Below are 17,499 nucleotides of genomic sequence, written 5' to 3'. Positions count from 1 at the left end.
TTCATCTTTGTGGATGATTAATTTCCGTGAGCGCCACACAGCCTCTCCAGAAATATTTTTATGTGTAACAGCTCTAGCACAGAACCCGCGAGATTTTCATAATATTTTTGAAGAAAAAAAGCTGCTGTCATATCCGCTCTGCTCTCTGCTCGCGCTTTTTACGAAGAAGAGAAATATTATTTATATTTCTAAGGCTTTTACGCTAAAATTTAATGAATCATAAACAAAGATGTCATCTTTTAATAGGCTCCACTGCTCTCTCAGCTTCTCTTTCTTATTCCGAGAGAGAGACTCCAGTGCTCTTAAATTTCCGAGATAATGTCTGTGTTTTCGAAAGAGAGGGCTAAGGCCAAACCAACTTTTCGCAAATGTGTTGCGATCCGCGCGTCTTCTTTTAACCGAGAGTTTAAATCTATTCCTGACAAAAATTTATTGTTTATGTTGCAATTTTGAAGAAAAAAAAACTATGTCAAGGAATATTTCATTGTACGTTCATCAGGATATTATACATAATGAAAATCAGTTAATAATTCAAATATTTGTGTTTTTAAAATGATATTTGAAAGCGTATAATCTGTTCACATTTATCTGAAATTACACAATTAAGAATCTTGATGATTGATTTTGCTTTTAAATTTTTGAGTTATTTCCCAGTGTGTTCAGGAATTATTTTTCAAATTTTTTAATTTGGAACCTATTTTTCCAGAGAAATATTAAAATTTTACCGCAGAGGTAATAAACTTTCAAAACACCTTCAAAATAATTAATAAGTAAAATTCGGTAAAATTGTGGCCCTGTAATTATTTTAAAATTGATATGGTTCAACTTGGTTCAGCTTTTCCTTAGATGTTGAATTTATTATTGACAAAGTGTGCTTTATAAAAATGTTTTGTTTTTCGGCAAGCAAAATCATGATCTTTGTCATTTTCAGTCATGTTCAATGTATTGCCAATTGGCAATTGCGTTTTTAAATTGAGTTTATTTAGAATAATTAATGTCCAAGAACTCAAAGTTGATTTTTATGTATTCAGTAAGAATTAAATTTCAAAATTTTCGCAAAACATGAATTGTCTCTCCCTTTTTCCAAACTCTAGATCTACTCTGTATAAAACTTTCTCAAATTTGAAATTAATTATAATTAAGAAATTCTAATCTATAAATTCGCTTCATCTACTTACTTTTAAACCGTTGCCGAATCAAGTTGTGTTTCGCAGTTTGCCTTTCACTGCACAGTCAACACACAACAATCGTCACCAACATCAGCACTGCGAGTGCATTATCCGCGAGGTGCGACCAGAATTATATATTACAGCAGGCGCGAGCGAAACACCCTATACAAGTCGCGGCAGCTTTTCTCCGAGAGACGCGAAATTGATGATTGTGCGCGCAAGTAAATTCCGCGACAACACAAACTGGCAGCAGTTGAATTAATCGAAAGAAAGTCCTCCCCCGCTTGTAAATAATCGAATGCAAGAGTGTTCGGAATATTTCCGGCAGAAATGTTTTTAACGCACTCTCGGGACGGGACGGACGGAAACGCGTGTAACAGGTAACAGGGTGCAAGTCGCGGCCCGACTGCCGAACAAAGCGGCATTCCGATGCACCCAAAGGGAGGTACCACCCCGCGTAAGGGGGTACGTTCTGACGTCATAATAGAGTTGTGTGCACACACATAGTAATGGTTACTTAAGGTGAATACAAAAATTTCCGGGGAAGGGAGCAAAAATGAATCGTCTCGAACAGTGTCAAGGGGGATGCCTTTGGAGGCCGCCCCGCCACCACGGGACCCCTGGGAGGAAAGAAAGGAACTCGCGGACAAAAGGCCCGGGTGGTTTTCCGAATCCATAAAAATGCAAAAATGCATTCTTGCGTAGTGGGCCTATTAAAAACCGGATCTGGCTTTTGGCGAATTCGCTGCATTGTTTGTCACTCTTGGAAATGGGATTATTTTCGCGGCTCTCTCCCCTCACCGGCGAGCAATAAAATAAAAAATACAAATCCGGTAGATAAATCCATTACTGCAATTTCTCCTCACTCCGATAAAAGGGTTGCTCCTCTCTCTCGCCGCTTGCTCACTTCAACCCCCTGCTTGATTCTATTATTGGAATGTGCGCGAACGCATGCGAGCTGTTGATGCCTATTAGTCGGGGCGTTTTGCAGTCTGATTTGATCTTTTTGGCAAACAGACGGCCGATTGTCAAACGAAATTGATTACAAAGACCGTCACTGACACAAAAAAGAAAATTGAAACGTTCCTCTCTGAAAGGAGACCTAAAAAAAGCCAGTCAACTTAAAACATAATATTTTTTTTGTACCTCTGCATCATGCAAAATTCGAAGAAATGGATTTTATATTTAATTTTTTGTGTATTGACTTGATGTAAGATGTTGTGTATTTCATGTATCTGAATGGAGAATAAATAAATAAATAAATATAAATTGCATTTTTTTTTTTAAATTAAATTTAATAGAAGCACCTCTGTTTATTGTTATTCAGAAAACATTGTTGATTTTTTTATTTCTCTCTTTGAAGAATCTTTATACTTGGCCTTTAATTCTCCTTTCATTTTCATTTTAATATTCGTCTCAACAGCTTTTTTGTCATCAACTCACAGAGCGTTTTGTGGCAAGTGTTGATGGAGGCGCAGTCCTTTCTCTTTCTCATAAAGCTCAGAAATAGCCGCGCGGATCATAATAACACACACAAAGTGATTTTTCGGCCGTGCCTTCTCTCGAGAGCCACGCACTGAAGAATAACAACGTGGAATTATGTTCTGGCCCAGATATCACGGACAGAAGGGCGAATATTTAATTGTGATCCAAAAATATTTTTTATATTTCGGTCCGCCCGGGCCCGCCATCGAATTAGCTCGGGCCTCTGTCTTTGTGGCGAGAGCCAAGGCATTATATTTGTATATCATTGTTATGAGTAGCGGGGCTCTCAGAATTAATTTTTCAGCTGTGTAATCCTTTGTGTGTAACAAATCGCAATGCAGAGAGAGATGAATATTTTTTTATTCAAGCTCGGGGCCTCCTGGCTGTTTTTTAAAATATGCTTCTCATTAATTCAGCGAATGCGTTCCGCCGGCGCAGAACAAATAATGGTAAATAAAGCGCTGCTCACACACGCTGCTTTTCATGCCAATTACCATTAATACAATATTTTTCTTCGTCTCATAATGCGAGGGCTAATGAGTGCGCCCGGCGTCATTTGTTATGTGATCGCGCTGCCGCACAAAAAGGAAAAAATTAAGGTTCGGCGTCTTAGCTTCAAATAAAAGCTGTGTGCAAAAGACACGCGTTTTTCTTGAACTTTGAACGGCCTATAAAATTAGATATGAGGCAGATCTGAATTGTTATTTGCCTGATCAAAATATATGTAGACGACAACGATTGTTTAAATTTTTCAAATCATAAAAAAAAATATTTTAATTAATAAACCACAATTTGGACACACAAACAAAAGCAGCAACAAATTAATCAGGTATATCAAAGCAGTTTTATATTTTAACATTTTGAAAAATAGAAGATAATTGTACAATAAATTAAAGTATTTTCTATTTTTAAATGTAAGATAAATAATTACCACGTTTTAAAGTAATAAAAAATAATATATAAATATATTATTTATATTTATTTAAATTTTTATATTTTTTGCTGCAGTTTTTTTAAATATTGATTTTTTAGCATAATTATGTAAATTTTACACTTTTTGCACCTTTACAAAATATTAAAAATCAAATATAAAAAATTGGCAGAATACAATAAGCATGCGTTTTAGTCAATTCTAAACTACGATCATGTACATTGGGTGCCATATATATAAATTTATAATTACTAGAAGTAAATATGCAAAAATATGATGACCACTAAAAAAATCACTTCATGGCTTCTCTTGATATTAAATCTAAAATTTCAAATTTTGTCACTTGAAAAAAGAATGTTGGAAAATCAATAAAATTTGAAAATTCTAAATAAGTTGTGTACGTGAGCTTGTAGCATCTTCAATAAGCGCGGATTTAATTTTTGAATCATTCGTGAGTGATAATTATTTATATTGTTGGTGCTTTTATGTGGTCTGGCCTCGCGGGGGTTATTACGTTCATTATTGCTGCTGTGAAAGCAGCGTCGGCGTCAGGCAGAAAAGCCAGAGAGCAATAATATTACACACGAAAGAATTCATCTAGCGAGCGAAACTACAGAGGAGAAAGAGCCCACCCAGCAGCAGCTGCCGTTCTTATATAATGTGATGCTAGATCACAACAAGAGAACACAACAAGAATAATGGCGCACAAGAAGAAGATACGGCTCGATTCATCCCACAATAATCATAATCCTTTTCTTCTTCGTCTCTTATATGCATACGCTGCCTGACTGACTGTTATGAATTGCCGCTCTGTCAGGTAGGGCCTGCAACTATCAATCTCGGCTTTTGTGCGCCCTTTCTTTCTTTCTATATCGCGCTGCTGCTGCTGCTGTTTGATTATTTAACGCACAATGAGCCATATCGTCCTCCGCCGAGAAAGAATCTCAACCCCTTCTTCGCCAGAGATCTGTCTCTATAATGGTCCGATATGCTTTTTGTTCCGTTCATCTGGATGCATAACTGGGACAATCGAGCAGAGATCTGAGGCCGCTGATTCGGGGCTTCCGTCCAATTATTGGCACTATTTCGGGACGGATGTTAATTATTGTGGTTTGAAATAGCACACAATAACATGTTCAAAACGAACGAGAGCAGGTTATTATTTTTTAATTGCTTTGTTTGAGAAATGGGATCTGGAGATGGTCGATAAATTTCTTACAAACAAACACTAGGAGGAAAATAAATACAAAAATGATAAGAAGCTGCTGGCAGCTAGTATAAATATTAAACAGGTCAAATTATGATTGAGAACAAATGATAGTTTGAAAAAACGTCAAGTCTAATCGGAAATAAAAGTAATCAAATTAAAAAACTAATATTCCGCTTTTCGATTGTATTTATTTTTCTAATGTACGTGATATTTATTCCCTATTTTTTATATATTTAAATTTATAGTTTCTCAGAAAACATTTTTGTCAGGTTACGGACACGTATTTTTAATGAGCAATGCTTATTTTTGTAAGGTAAAAACTCTCTGTAGAATTATAACTATTATACATTACATAATTATGTTGATGATGGTAGGATTGCTTATTTTAATTTCTTGATAAATTGTTAAATAAGATGTTTTACTCAATATCTCTTGAACAATTTCAGTAATTTATTCTAAATTTAATGAAATTATGCGTTATTATATTTTATAACTTTTAAAATATTTAAGCTTGCTTAGCTTGACCAAACAAAAGCTTCTTCAGCAGTCTGTCACACCAATATAGTGCGTCCAGAGAATTCGTTACAAAACAACGGATGCTGCACGCACAGTGTTGCTGGAGCCATCCGCATTTCCAGCAGCACTGAAAGGCTCCTTTTGTGTTTTGTCCAGCAGCGCCTTTTGTCTGAGCATCATCACAAATGATGCTGCTCTCTCCATTGGCCATACAGAGAAGCCATTACTGGCAATGATGTGCTGGACAAAGAGCGAAACAAAAAGCAAAAGGGTTCTGCTGTGCGGTGGTCCTTCTTCTTGGGAGCGCCACCGATTCTCTCTTTTATTTTCTTCTGCACACCGCGCGCTGAATGCGCGCCGACGACGAGGAGGAGTTTCCTTTTATTCATCCTCTGAATAATGCACCGGTTGCGTCAGCAAAAATTACCCCATTGTGTCATGTGAAAAATATTTGGTGTCGGATTGGAACTTTGGATTGCTTGTGTGTGCCGCCGCTTTCAGAGCTCGCCGCGCACACACACAAAGTTACAAATCGTCGTGTCAGACAGAGGAAGTTGATGATTGTGCAGTTGATTTGTTCAATGCCACCCTGACGAGAGCATTATTTTGACGCCTTGTTCGTGAGTCGGTAGATTCTTCTCTCGGTATGAATTATGAGAGGTGGAGCAAATTGTGCTACCATTATTTCGGATTGGGTTTGGTTAAGAACTTTTAAAACAGAAGCGTAAAGAATCATAAGGAACTTATTTTGGCATAATATTCGAATTAAATGTAAAATAAAAGCCAAAATAAATATTTTTTTTTGTTGCAATTTATTTATTTATTTAATCTCCATGCACGAGATACAATATGAAAAACGAAAAACACAACATCTTAGATCATTTAAATTTATTTTTGAGAGTTTAAGTGAAATATGATTTCAATTAAAGAGGAAAAAATTGAATCCATTTTATGCTTCAAATCAATTATTTGAAATATTCACAACATAATTCTTTGTTAGAATAAAGGTTTACTAAAAAATAAAAATAAAAAATTTGAAATATTATAGAGGACATAAGTATAAAGTGTATAATTGGTTTTTTTATTTATAAAATTTAGTGCTGATTTCTAAATTTCGTTTTCACGTTTCGTTTACGTCTCAAAGGCAGCCAAAATCAATGATGCCGACTTTGTGCAAGAAGAAAAGAAAAATTGTACAAGCCGTATTTTAGAATTTCAATGCTTAATCCTGTGAGAAAAGAGCCGCGCGTCCTCCTCCACAATAACTATGAAAACACTCGCATTTTACCTTGACAATGCGTCGCTAATGTGGGCAATAAATTACCCAGCTTCTGCCTTTTCGTCCTGTTATTATTATTCCTCTCGCAGAATGTAAGAAAAGAAATTATTACACATACACGCAGGGAGAGCAAGAGAGAAAAGGAAAATTCCATTCTGCTCAGTACACTGAGTGCATGCTTAAAGAGATTAGGCCCCGATTCAACCGGCTATACACACGAGGAGGGTGGTCGCATAAATATTATCTCGTCTTTTTTCAGAGCTCATTACCGCGCCGAGGCGAGAGCGAAATGGCTTTTTATTCCGGGCACGTCTCGCACCTCACTGAATCCACTCACCGGCAGGCAGCTCTGTCCACTCCATCTATAGTCCAATAATGCAATAATGGCCGGGCAAGAAGCAAAAGTCATGATGCCGCGCTTTTATGCGTCCGAATGGCCCCAAGAAATGAACGAACGTACATATTTCCCGAGCACAATGTGTGCCATTATAGGTGCCATTCATGTCCTCGCCGCGCCGACAATGTGGCGTAATCGCATTTCTCTCCGCCGCGCATGAAGAGAATTATGAATTAATCGCCTCCGGTCGGCTGCCTACGCATAGAAATCGTGCATGGATGCCTCCTTTACGCTTTTGGTGGCTATCTTTTGTCAAACCAGAGGTCATTGTGCATCAGAATAGTGTGAATGGACACTGAAATTACACCTCCAAAACATATGCAAAAGCCAATTATTTATTTTCAATAAAATTTAAATTAAGGACAATACAATTTTAAACTACTATTTGAGGTGAAAAAATAATAACTCAAGTAACAATTTAAATAATAATTTGTCCAAATACGGTTGAGTCATAAATTTCATTTGAAATTTGCCTCAACAATTTTTCTTTGTATTCTCATTTTTACTGGAATATAAGCAATAGGCAAAACAGAATGGCTAAGCACAGGCTAAAACTTAATATATTATTTAAAAATTTAAGTATTTAAATGAAATACAATAGTTTTTTTTTTTCAATTTCCGTACGCAAATTTTTTTTAAATAAATTTATTTGATTGACAAAATATCGCCCTTCAAGAATATGTCTGTGCTTTTTTTCTCATAAAGAGTTCTTTTTTTAATTACACAATTTGCACAAAAAATTTTGGAGAGCAGAGATGAAACGATTTTCTTTCTTCTTAAAATCAACTAATCAGTGTCTTCATATCAAATACGCGCGAGGCCAACTCTTGTTTAATAACGTGTGCGTGTTCTTTAATTTATATTCAATGTTCTCGGCGGACAGCGTATAAAAGTAATCATGCATTATTATCCATGGCACCATCATATAAGAGCGGGCAAGGTTTATTTTCTCCGTGCATTTTATATTTATTTAAGCATTATATTCGCACGGAGCGAAATTTACACAAGTCGCGCTATAAAGCACAATGTGTCTCTGATCGAAAAACTTGAACACGTCGAGAGAACGGCGCAAATCCCCACAGGAGGTAAAAAAATATAAAAAAGTTGGCGCGACGGATTAATGTACGTTTTCAGCTTATTTGTCAGAGGCGGGCAACGAAAGAAGGCTACTGCAAATAGAGAATTAATTTTCATTCCTCTTCATTGGCATACTGTCTGAAAAGCTTTTTTTGCTTCTCATTCTTTGGGAAGGCGAGAGAGAAAGAAATGTATAAAGAAAGAACGAAGCGAGTGGGTGCTTTTTCTCTCTCTCTCTCATTTGAATGGAAACCAACTTATCAATAAATGAATCGACGAGAGGCGCTTTGGAGAAAGAAAAATTACGTGTGTATTGACTACTGAAAGCAGCGGCAAGAAGTGCTTTCTTTCTTTCATATAAAATGTATCGAGTTTTTGTCATACAAAGGGCATAATGGTTATTTTTCTTTCCTTTTCGATCGTCTCGTCGGCTGCAGTCTTGCTATATTTTCAATAAGAAAAAGGCTCTTTTAAAAGCCGTTCTTTCTTTCTTTGGTGTATCGGGAGACAAATCGACTTGCGGTGGGTTCCGAGAGAGCACAAGGGGGCCAAATTTGAAGAAACACTTTGCGGATTTTCGGCGCGTCAACTCGCACGTAATGCGTTTATTTATCCAACCTGCCAGCACCCCAAGCTCCAGTTTCTCCCTCCGGATCTCCCTCATTCTCAGCGCTGCGCACGTCAACAATGGTAATTTGTCAAACGCGTTTGTCGAATCGCTGCTGCACCGGGAGTTTGAATGAAAAATTGACAATGAGGGGGTAAGGAGTGCAGTGGAACATTTGGATCCAAATTTTAGTCAAATTGTTATAATTTTAATCAATGATTGGTTAATAATTTCTGAAACCATTTGACTTCAATTGAAATTACTTCACGTAAATTATGCATAATAATACAAGTTTCATATTTAAGACGTTACTTTAAATAAAAACACAGCTGCAATGTTTTTTTTCTAATAAATTTTTTAACCTCCTTCAATTAATTTGTAAAAATTTTAATTATTAAAACAATTTGTTTGTATTAGTTTAATTAAAATTTAATTTGTATTAGTCAGCGAGCAGCGCGTTTGCTCATGAAATAGGTTGGTACTTGAATTTGTTAGTTTTAAGATTTTTATTTTTATGTTAAAATGTGGTTTTTAAATTTTGCTGATTTTTTGTATTTTTTCTTGCTCATGAAATAGGGTCGCAGACCGTGACCGAAACTGGTAGAGCCGTTTGTTTTTGAATAAAAAACAATTTTTTGCAACGAGGAAAAGCCCGAATCTTCATTTCCATATTAAAACAATATAAATATATTTTTTTAATTTCATTATATTTTAGTCTTAATTAGTATCTTCTGTTTTACAATAGATACTTCATATCTTTCTTGGCATATTGAACCAGATATGAACATAAGTATTTTTAATATTCTAATTTAATATATAGAGTTTCTTCAATAAACCTTTATAAAGGAAAATCAGAAATAAATATAGAATGATGTTTTGGCCTTGCCAATAAATTGATATACAATATAATGTTAAAAAAGTCAAATTACGGGATTATTATTTTAAATATAATAATATTACATCAAGAAGATAAACTAAATGTTTGTTAATTTTTAAGCAGTTTTTTTTTTAATTCAAATGAAATTTGTAAAAAAAACTTTATTATATTCTTATTTAAAATACTTGAAGGCAAAAAAACCTCTTAAGGATGGCCCTTGTGTGTGTGTCTCTGCCAAAACTTTTGCCTCCTGTCAACCCTTTCATCCCTCGCTATCTAATAAGCATCCCTAGCTCGAAGGACTAGATCCAATCAGGCGCATTTTTCGCGCTATCGATTAAATAGCCGTCCTTCTCTCTCTCAGCGGTTTGAATGCAAAACTCGTCTCGCAATCCCATTTGCGCACAATACGATGAATAGCCTCTTAGAAACTGTTGTAGAACTCTGTCGGTCGGCGGCAGCGGCGGCGGTGGTGGCGGCAGTTTCAAATTATTAATAGAAGAGAGTCGGGCCGTCCGGCCGGTGGTCAGAGAGAGAGTCACGACCGGAGGGAGTGTGTGTAATTTGCTTTGAGCAGGCCATTGAGTAGAATGGCGTGTGTTTATGTACCAAGATAATATTATGATGAGAAACCAGGGACTTGGTGGAGAAAAAGACAAGTCCAATGCCGGCCAAAGCCAAGAGCTAGAGAGAGAAAAGGGCCGCTCAAAGTGTTTTCTCATCAAGGCTTAGAGGCGAGAGTCGGTCGGAAGGGTGGTTTGGTTTCGCCGCTCTCTATGTGCAACTTCCTTAATGAACTAAACATTGACAAACAAGACTACTCCCACTGTATTAGGTTCTATCAAGTAAAACGGCTGGCAGACTACAAAGTTGTGTTAGAAAACAAGCGTAAATAGTATACATGTAGCTGCTGCAGAGATACAGAAAGTTTTCGCTCTCTCGGAGAGCTCGAAAAGCCTCAAACCGCCTCCGACTTTGTATGAAAACCCTTTCTGCGAGGAGATATGAAGAGTGGAGCGAGAGAGATCTAAAACAAATTTCAATACCATCTGTAAATACAGACACACACACATCACAAGATATCAGCAAAGTTTTGTGTGTATGTGCTCGAAACCCATCTTGACTCGTGGAAAATAAATAAATTCCGCTCAACTCGCTCGCTGCTTCTCTCCCATTTAAATATAAATGCTTACGTTTTAATTTGCGCCAATTGCTTTTGCTCCTCTTTGCGGCGATTCCTACATTTGGTTTGCTTCTTTGAGTATCTTCTTGTTGCTCTCCGCGAGTGAGAGATAAAGTTGTATGCAAAACTTAACAAGTGCGACCCATCCACGAGTGGTTTTCAAACATTGCATTTTCTTACTGGCTTCTTGCAACTTTTCCATCACACTCTATTGATTATTCAAAAGGTTGGATTCAACTTATATTCACAGCCAGCAAACGTGTCAATATTTAGTTACAAAGTTGCTTTATTGGTATAAATGATAAATAATTATATATTCAGCCAATTACTGCCCAAATACGTACTGAACATAATTAAATTTTATTATTTATGACAAATTTCAATTACACCAAGCAATTTTAAATCCTATAAAAAAACCAATTTAAAGAATTATAAAATTCCACTTTTTTAATGATGATTGTTATTACAACTAATTGTAATTTTATTTTATTTGTGGCACAAACGTTTACTGCCCAAAGATTGGGTATGCAACAAGCTTCACATAGGACACGTGCGAGATGCATAACTCATAAATAATATTCTCTCCCACACAAAAAATGCCTTCTCCTGCACGCAGGTGTGTACAATAGCCGCTACAAAAAAATAATTTCATTCCCGCAGCTCACTTTTCATTAATATGATTTCCATAAAAAATATTATATTTTATGTTTTACAACAACTTATACATATACGGATTATTTTTCAAAATGTTCCCTAATGCGTATTTTCTCCTTGATTTTATTTTTCGTTTCAGAAGGAAAAGACGCCGTGCTTGTCAGTCATTTTTGTACGTTTGCGAATATCAATGCCAGTCACCGTAGCGTCGCATAAAAGCATTCAAATATATCCCCGAGTGTTTGCATTGTGGCTGCGCGCCTTCGCACACAAACAGCTAGCGAGAGCACATCCTCAGACACCGCCATTCAGATATGCCATGATATCTGTTGATAAATTTCGCCACGGGGAGTTCATAAATGAAGGATTCCGGCGTGCAATACAAACAGCGCGGACGACGCACCAAGCGGACGGGGATCAAGTCGCTCCTGTGCAAGCAATAATGCAAACCAAACTTTGATGCTGAACGGAGAGTCAGTCAGATGGATACAGTTGGATATCTTGCAGAGAGTTGTAGAGAGCTTTATATAGGGTGGTGGATTTCATTTATTATACATATTTCCTATTACAATACCATCCTAAGCACGTACACAGCATATTGATTAAAAGTAAATTTCAATACAACATTATCAGCATTCAGATTTGTTACATAAAATATAAATAATTAAAAAAATATTTTATCAAGGTTTAGATGATCACTCTCAAATTTGTTGCATCAATTAAAAATAAAAATAGTAAGAAATTATGTTTAAAGTTATTAAACAATAAAAATTTAATAAAATGCTATTTAACAAGTTAAATATAAATTATATTATTAAATTTTTTCGTAATTACTTTATACAATAGAATAAGTTTAAAAAATAAACAATAATAATAAATGAATAATAAACTTTTTCAAAGAGATGCATGATTGTTTGAAACTAATTTGAATGCATTTATTATTTTTACAATTATATTTGAATAATACGTCTTGAGTAATTTGATTGATTCATAATTGGTTATTTTCCTCCACCCTAAGTTATCCCTGCATTCAAATGTGCCCGCCTTACTCTCCATTATGTTTGCGCACACACCCTGTTGCGGCCGTGGGGGTCAGAAATGAGACATCGACGAAATCTCCTTAGCCACGCACAGACAAACTCATCAAATTAGCATGGCCGGCGGCTGAAGGAGTTCAAAAGAGGCCAAGGAAGAAGAATGGTCAGTGCACCCACCACTGCTACTAATATGTGCACACAGGCTTGTTTCACATCTTCTTGTACAAATCCTTGCATTACCTTTCAGTTTAGTCTCAAGCAAGTAATCAAAGGCAACCCCCTTTGAAGTCGTGCAATTTCTTACCCTTGAGAAATTCTTCGGACTTGAAAGTGAAATATTTCCGCTAATTTGTTCGCTCATTTCATGAATGTATATTTAAAAAAAAAACGTCAGATAAAAAAGAGTGGGTATCAATTAACTTGTGACGACGCTGGATTAATTTCCGTTGTTCAAAGAAAAAGAAGCAATCAACAAAATACGGCGGCTTATAAAAAGAAGTCTTTCAGTGACAGCGGCGGCGTCGCAGGCGGAGGATCATTTTTGATTATTAAAAGACTCGGCCTCGCGGGTGGCGGAAAAATTCAAAGATTAATACATATAAAACGCAATTTTTGCGTCCTTCAGTTTGTGAATCTCAAATTGAAAAGAGAAAAATTAGAAAGAAAAAAGTAGCGAGCGCATGCAAAGGGTGGCGAACGAAAAGCCGCACGCGGCGCGCGAGGGGGTTTGTGAATTGAAGAGAAGAAGAAAGGAAGAGACTCCCCGCTCTCGGCGAGAGAGAAAAGTTTGCGTCATGTAATTACTACCATAAATACCGTGTATATATTCATTTCTAGGTCTTATTTTGATGTTGCTCTCTTGCCTTTTGATGAAAGTCAGAGTAGCATGCGGTGGCGGCAGCAGTTAGAGCGGAGAAAAAAGATACACACGTACCGCTCACGGTCATGGTAGCGTCGAAAAAAGTTGCAAAAGAGAAAAGAGCAAGCCGACTTTGCAACGATGATCCATCATCCACTCTTTATAATGTGAACCCGCGTATACACCCCGGCTAAGAAAACATCCGTAATTATTTATCATTTGAAGCGAAAAAATATTTTATGTTCGTCTGACTCTTTTCTGTGCGAGCTCGCCGTTTTCATTCTCCGTAATGTGGAGCAGCCTTCTGGCTGGAAAGCTCTCTCTCCACTCCTCTGATGTTTTAAATTATTCCTGCTGAAAAAAGGGAGGAGATGAGAAGGCCACTGCGAATAATCTCCGCACGCTCTCTTTTTGCACCCTTGAAGCGCCCCTCGCGCACACAAAAACTCGGAAAAATTAAGTTGCAGCATTAAGTAAGAGCGAGGGCCGCTCGCTTTTTTTGTACAAATTGCAAATGATGAAATGCTCTTTATGAATGCCCGGCTTGAAAGAAGAGGATTTTAGCTAAATGGGACATTTTCGGCGAGTTTCTTTGAATTAAAAGTCGTGTGCTGCGCGTACATACGGTGTGGTGCACTCTTAAAAACCAGATTATGCGAATTTTTGACTTATGAAACCTTTAATTATGCGTTATTATTAATGTAATTGAGAGGAAATTGCAATAATACCGATAGCGTTTGGTCAGAATCCCATTAGATTTGGAACCATTACATGGCGCAGAGGGATCTAATTGAAAGAGAAAATGTTCTAATTTTACTATTAGAAACGAAAATTCGTTGCAAAAACTAGAGAACTGAAACTAGAATTGAATTTAAATTTATTAATACCCGAGTAAATTGAAGTTAATTTATTATTAAGCTTTTTTAACGTTTTAAAACATTGAAATTCAAATGTAAAACTGAAAATCATCATCAATTATATTTTGAACCAAAATGATAATAGTGATCTTAGTTCTCATTAAAAAAAATAGTAATTAATATTTTAAAAATTACAAAATATGTATATATTTCTTGATGTGAGTAGGCGGGTCATTGGCAGTGCGATTGCACTTACAAATTGAATACAAACAAGCGCACAAAGCAAGTGAATGGACCATTGTCGCGCTCCATTCCTAGAAAGCAATCTCGTGATTAAGTGGCGTATCATAAATTACAGGGCCTCGAACTTTCGCAGGAACCAGAAGTGCACATTATAGTGCGGAGGAGAGGCGCCCGGCAGCAGGAGCCATTCATCAGCGCTCACTTTGTGTAATAAGTCTCGAATGGAGAGAGAGACAGAGGTCGGTCCACGGTGACAGACAATAGGCCTGAATTATGCGCACAATAGCGGATGATTTTCCTTCGGCGCTCATTACACAGCCTTTGTCGGACTGCTTTCCCTAGCTTTTGTCCTTTCGCGTCAAGTGCAAAAAGAAAAAGAGAGCTCAAGTTCAAGGGGGTGAAATTATCGAGGTTTGTTTTATCTCGATGGACGGTCTTTGTTCGGCGAAATAACCCTTTTGATGGAAAGGCATGTACAACTTCATCTCGGCGAATGACAATTAGAGATTTGCAAAGGCCAAATGCCAAATGATGAAGAAGGAGGAGTGCGCAAGAAGAAGAAGAAGAAAAGTATAAAACATAATGCAATTACCAGCTCGCTGATTCTCCTTTGTGCTAAATTTTCTTGAGCGAGCAACCGAGGCACCGCCGCCCTACGTGAGCATAAAGAGCGGGATTGATGAAATGAATAGCAAGGAAAATTTCTTTCTCTCGACCCTCTTTGCTGTTACGGGCAGTGAAAAAGGAAATTGGGTGTTCTTAAGAGCAACTTCTTATTGGCATTTTCTTTTTCTGTTTTATTTTGATCAATTAAAAATTTCGCGCAAGAGTTTAAATTGATATTATTTTTTTCAAATTATCAAACAGAAAATTTTTTCTTTTTGGCAAATTAATTCTATCAATTTATTTTTGCACTCCCCTAGACCATCTCCAGCGTTTTTCTCCTCATCATCATTTCTCTTCTGGGTACTGCTGTTGTCGTCAAAAGAGAGAACCGACTTTTCCATTTGTCGCTGGCAAAGGCATTTTGCTCTTTCATATATTACATAAAAAGGAAACTTTGCACAATTTGAGGAATTGCTCTTTCCTCTGCTCTGCCCTCTTTCTCTCCGACAGCAGAACACACACGTGCTCGTGCAGCGCCCTGGTATTAACTCGCACGTCATAATTCATTTTGCAGCAATTTGCTTTTCTTTCGCCGCGAGAGATGCACACGCGTTCTCTCTCACTCGCTTTTATCCATTATCTAACGCTATTCACCAGAAAGACACGCAGCGTAATCTGATGAGAGATGCTCAAGTATTCTGGTCACGCGCTAAATTCAATTTTCAGTTAGTCTTCTTACTTGCGTTTAACAATGAGTAAATCTCTTTATCTCTTTGTCGCATGATTTGAATGAGAAGTAATGGTGAATTTCTGAATCATAAATTTCTAATTTGTTCATTTAGGAGCAATTTAAAATTTATTTATTTTGTAGGGTTATTTTAAGAAGTAAAGTAAATGGTAGATCGTTCCTTACCTTTATTTACGTTGGAGTATCCCAATCAGTGACGTTCACGGTATTTATCTAGAACAAAAGAAAAAAAAATTTAAATTATTAAATTAATTAATAATTAATTATTATTATTAATTAAATTTATTTTAAATTACAGTAAAATTATTATTTAAATAATTAAAATAAAAATTCTTTTATTTTTGAATTTCTTTCTTAAATTTTATTTATTTTTAAAACTGTAATGATTTTTCATTTTTAATTAGGACTTCAAAGGAAAAGTATGGCAAAGAATAATTTAATATTTTGTGTGTGAATATCATGCGCATTGACAGTTTATTGGATATAATTCAGATTTTAATGCACATCACTTAATTCTTACTGCAAATTAGTTAGAACTTCATTAATATTATTTATTCTTCTCATTCATCGTTAATTACTTTCACTGTTTAACGAAATTAATAACGGAAATTATATGAATTAACTGAGTATTAAAATTTTGCCTCTGACAATTAGTCCCTGAATTCAAATCCTGTCTGACAATTGTTTTTCTGAATATGTAAAATTTATTTAATAATTCGGTAAAAAATAAACCTTTCTAAACCTAAAATTTTCATTATGCCTACTTTGTTCATTTCACACAATGAAGAGATTAGAAGGCGACAATCCAAATTAATTAAAAAAATGTCGATTATTTCAGACACCAAATTTGCAAAGAGACTGAGCGTGTGGCGCGGAAAGGGCGTCTCTTCGACAAGGAGCATTAACTAAGAGATCAATGCTAAGCAAATTAACGCTCAAATTGCGTAATCTAATTAGTCAGCAAATTGGCACAACACTTTGACGCCGCCTCTCTCTACCTGATTCGCACGCGAGAGGGCGCACAATAATTAGATGTTAGACGTTGTGTTAATGCCGCGGTTCCAACGCAGCTTTGTGCGCCCCTTAAAACTAAGTTGCTTTAATTCATTAGCAAGTCCACTTTGATCTCTCGGCGCGCTGACAAAATGCGGCCGTATCGCATCATCCGCCCGTATTATTCATCATCACACGGCAGCACTTGGCAACGTATAATGTTATGTCCCTTGCAAGATCAATTATTGCTCAGTGCTCGCAAACAAACGAACGAATGAGCACATGTACATATAAATTCAGCTCTTTTTGTTCGGACGCACCCTCCTCCCTTATAGTCGCCAAAAGTATAGTGCTCTGATGCGCCCACTTGTTCCCTGTGTGTTATTTCAGAGATGGACACAATCAACTCATCCTGTTTGCATTCAGTTCAAAAGAGAGTGGAGAGGCAGAAGTGTTATTTAGAGCGCTGGATTTTGGATCTTGAAAATTAGCTTTAAAATTAGTGAACCAAAGTTGGTGTAACAAAGAGAGCTGTGAAAATTTAAATTATTTTTTATATTGATGAGTTGATCTACCAAGTAATTAAGTTTTTGTGTAACGAAACAAACATCAATTTCATTAAATTTAAAAAGGAAATACATAAAACAAATAATAATTATTTAATATATATATTATGTGAATGAAAATTTTATAAAATTAATTTCTAAAAAAAAAAAAATAAGCACAGATGGATGGGATCGGTCTTTTTTATCTTGGAAGTTTTAGCCAATT

At 36.2% G+C, this 17,499-nt stretch overlaps 1 protein-coding gene across 5 annotated transcripts in view; it reads right to left on the bottom strand.

Annotated features, from left to right (window-relative positions):
• The window catches only part of LOC132199477 (transcription factor Sox-13-like), a 199,879-nt gene that overhangs the window by 108,668 nt on the left and 73,712 nt on the right, over window positions 1–17,499 (bottom strand). For all 5 annotated transcript variants that reach the window (XM_059624214.1, XM_059624218.1, XM_059624219.1 and 2 more), the window contains one exon: window positions 15,901–15,948. The gene's annotated coding sequence lies outside the window, so the exon portion shown is untranslated. The remainder of the gene's footprint in view (window positions 1–15,900; window positions 15,949–17,499) is intronic.

This window comes from Neocloeon triangulifer, unplaced genomic scaffold (genome assembly GCF_031216515.1).
Source record: "Neocloeon triangulifer isolate White Clay Creek 2 clone unplaced genomic scaffold, ASM3121651v1 ptg000014l, whole genome shotgun sequence".
Classification (NCBI taxonomy): domain Eukaryota; kingdom Metazoa; phylum Arthropoda; class Insecta; order Ephemeroptera; family Baetidae; genus Neocloeon; species Neocloeon triangulifer.
This window is presented reverse-complemented; position numbering and strand designations above follow the sequence as displayed.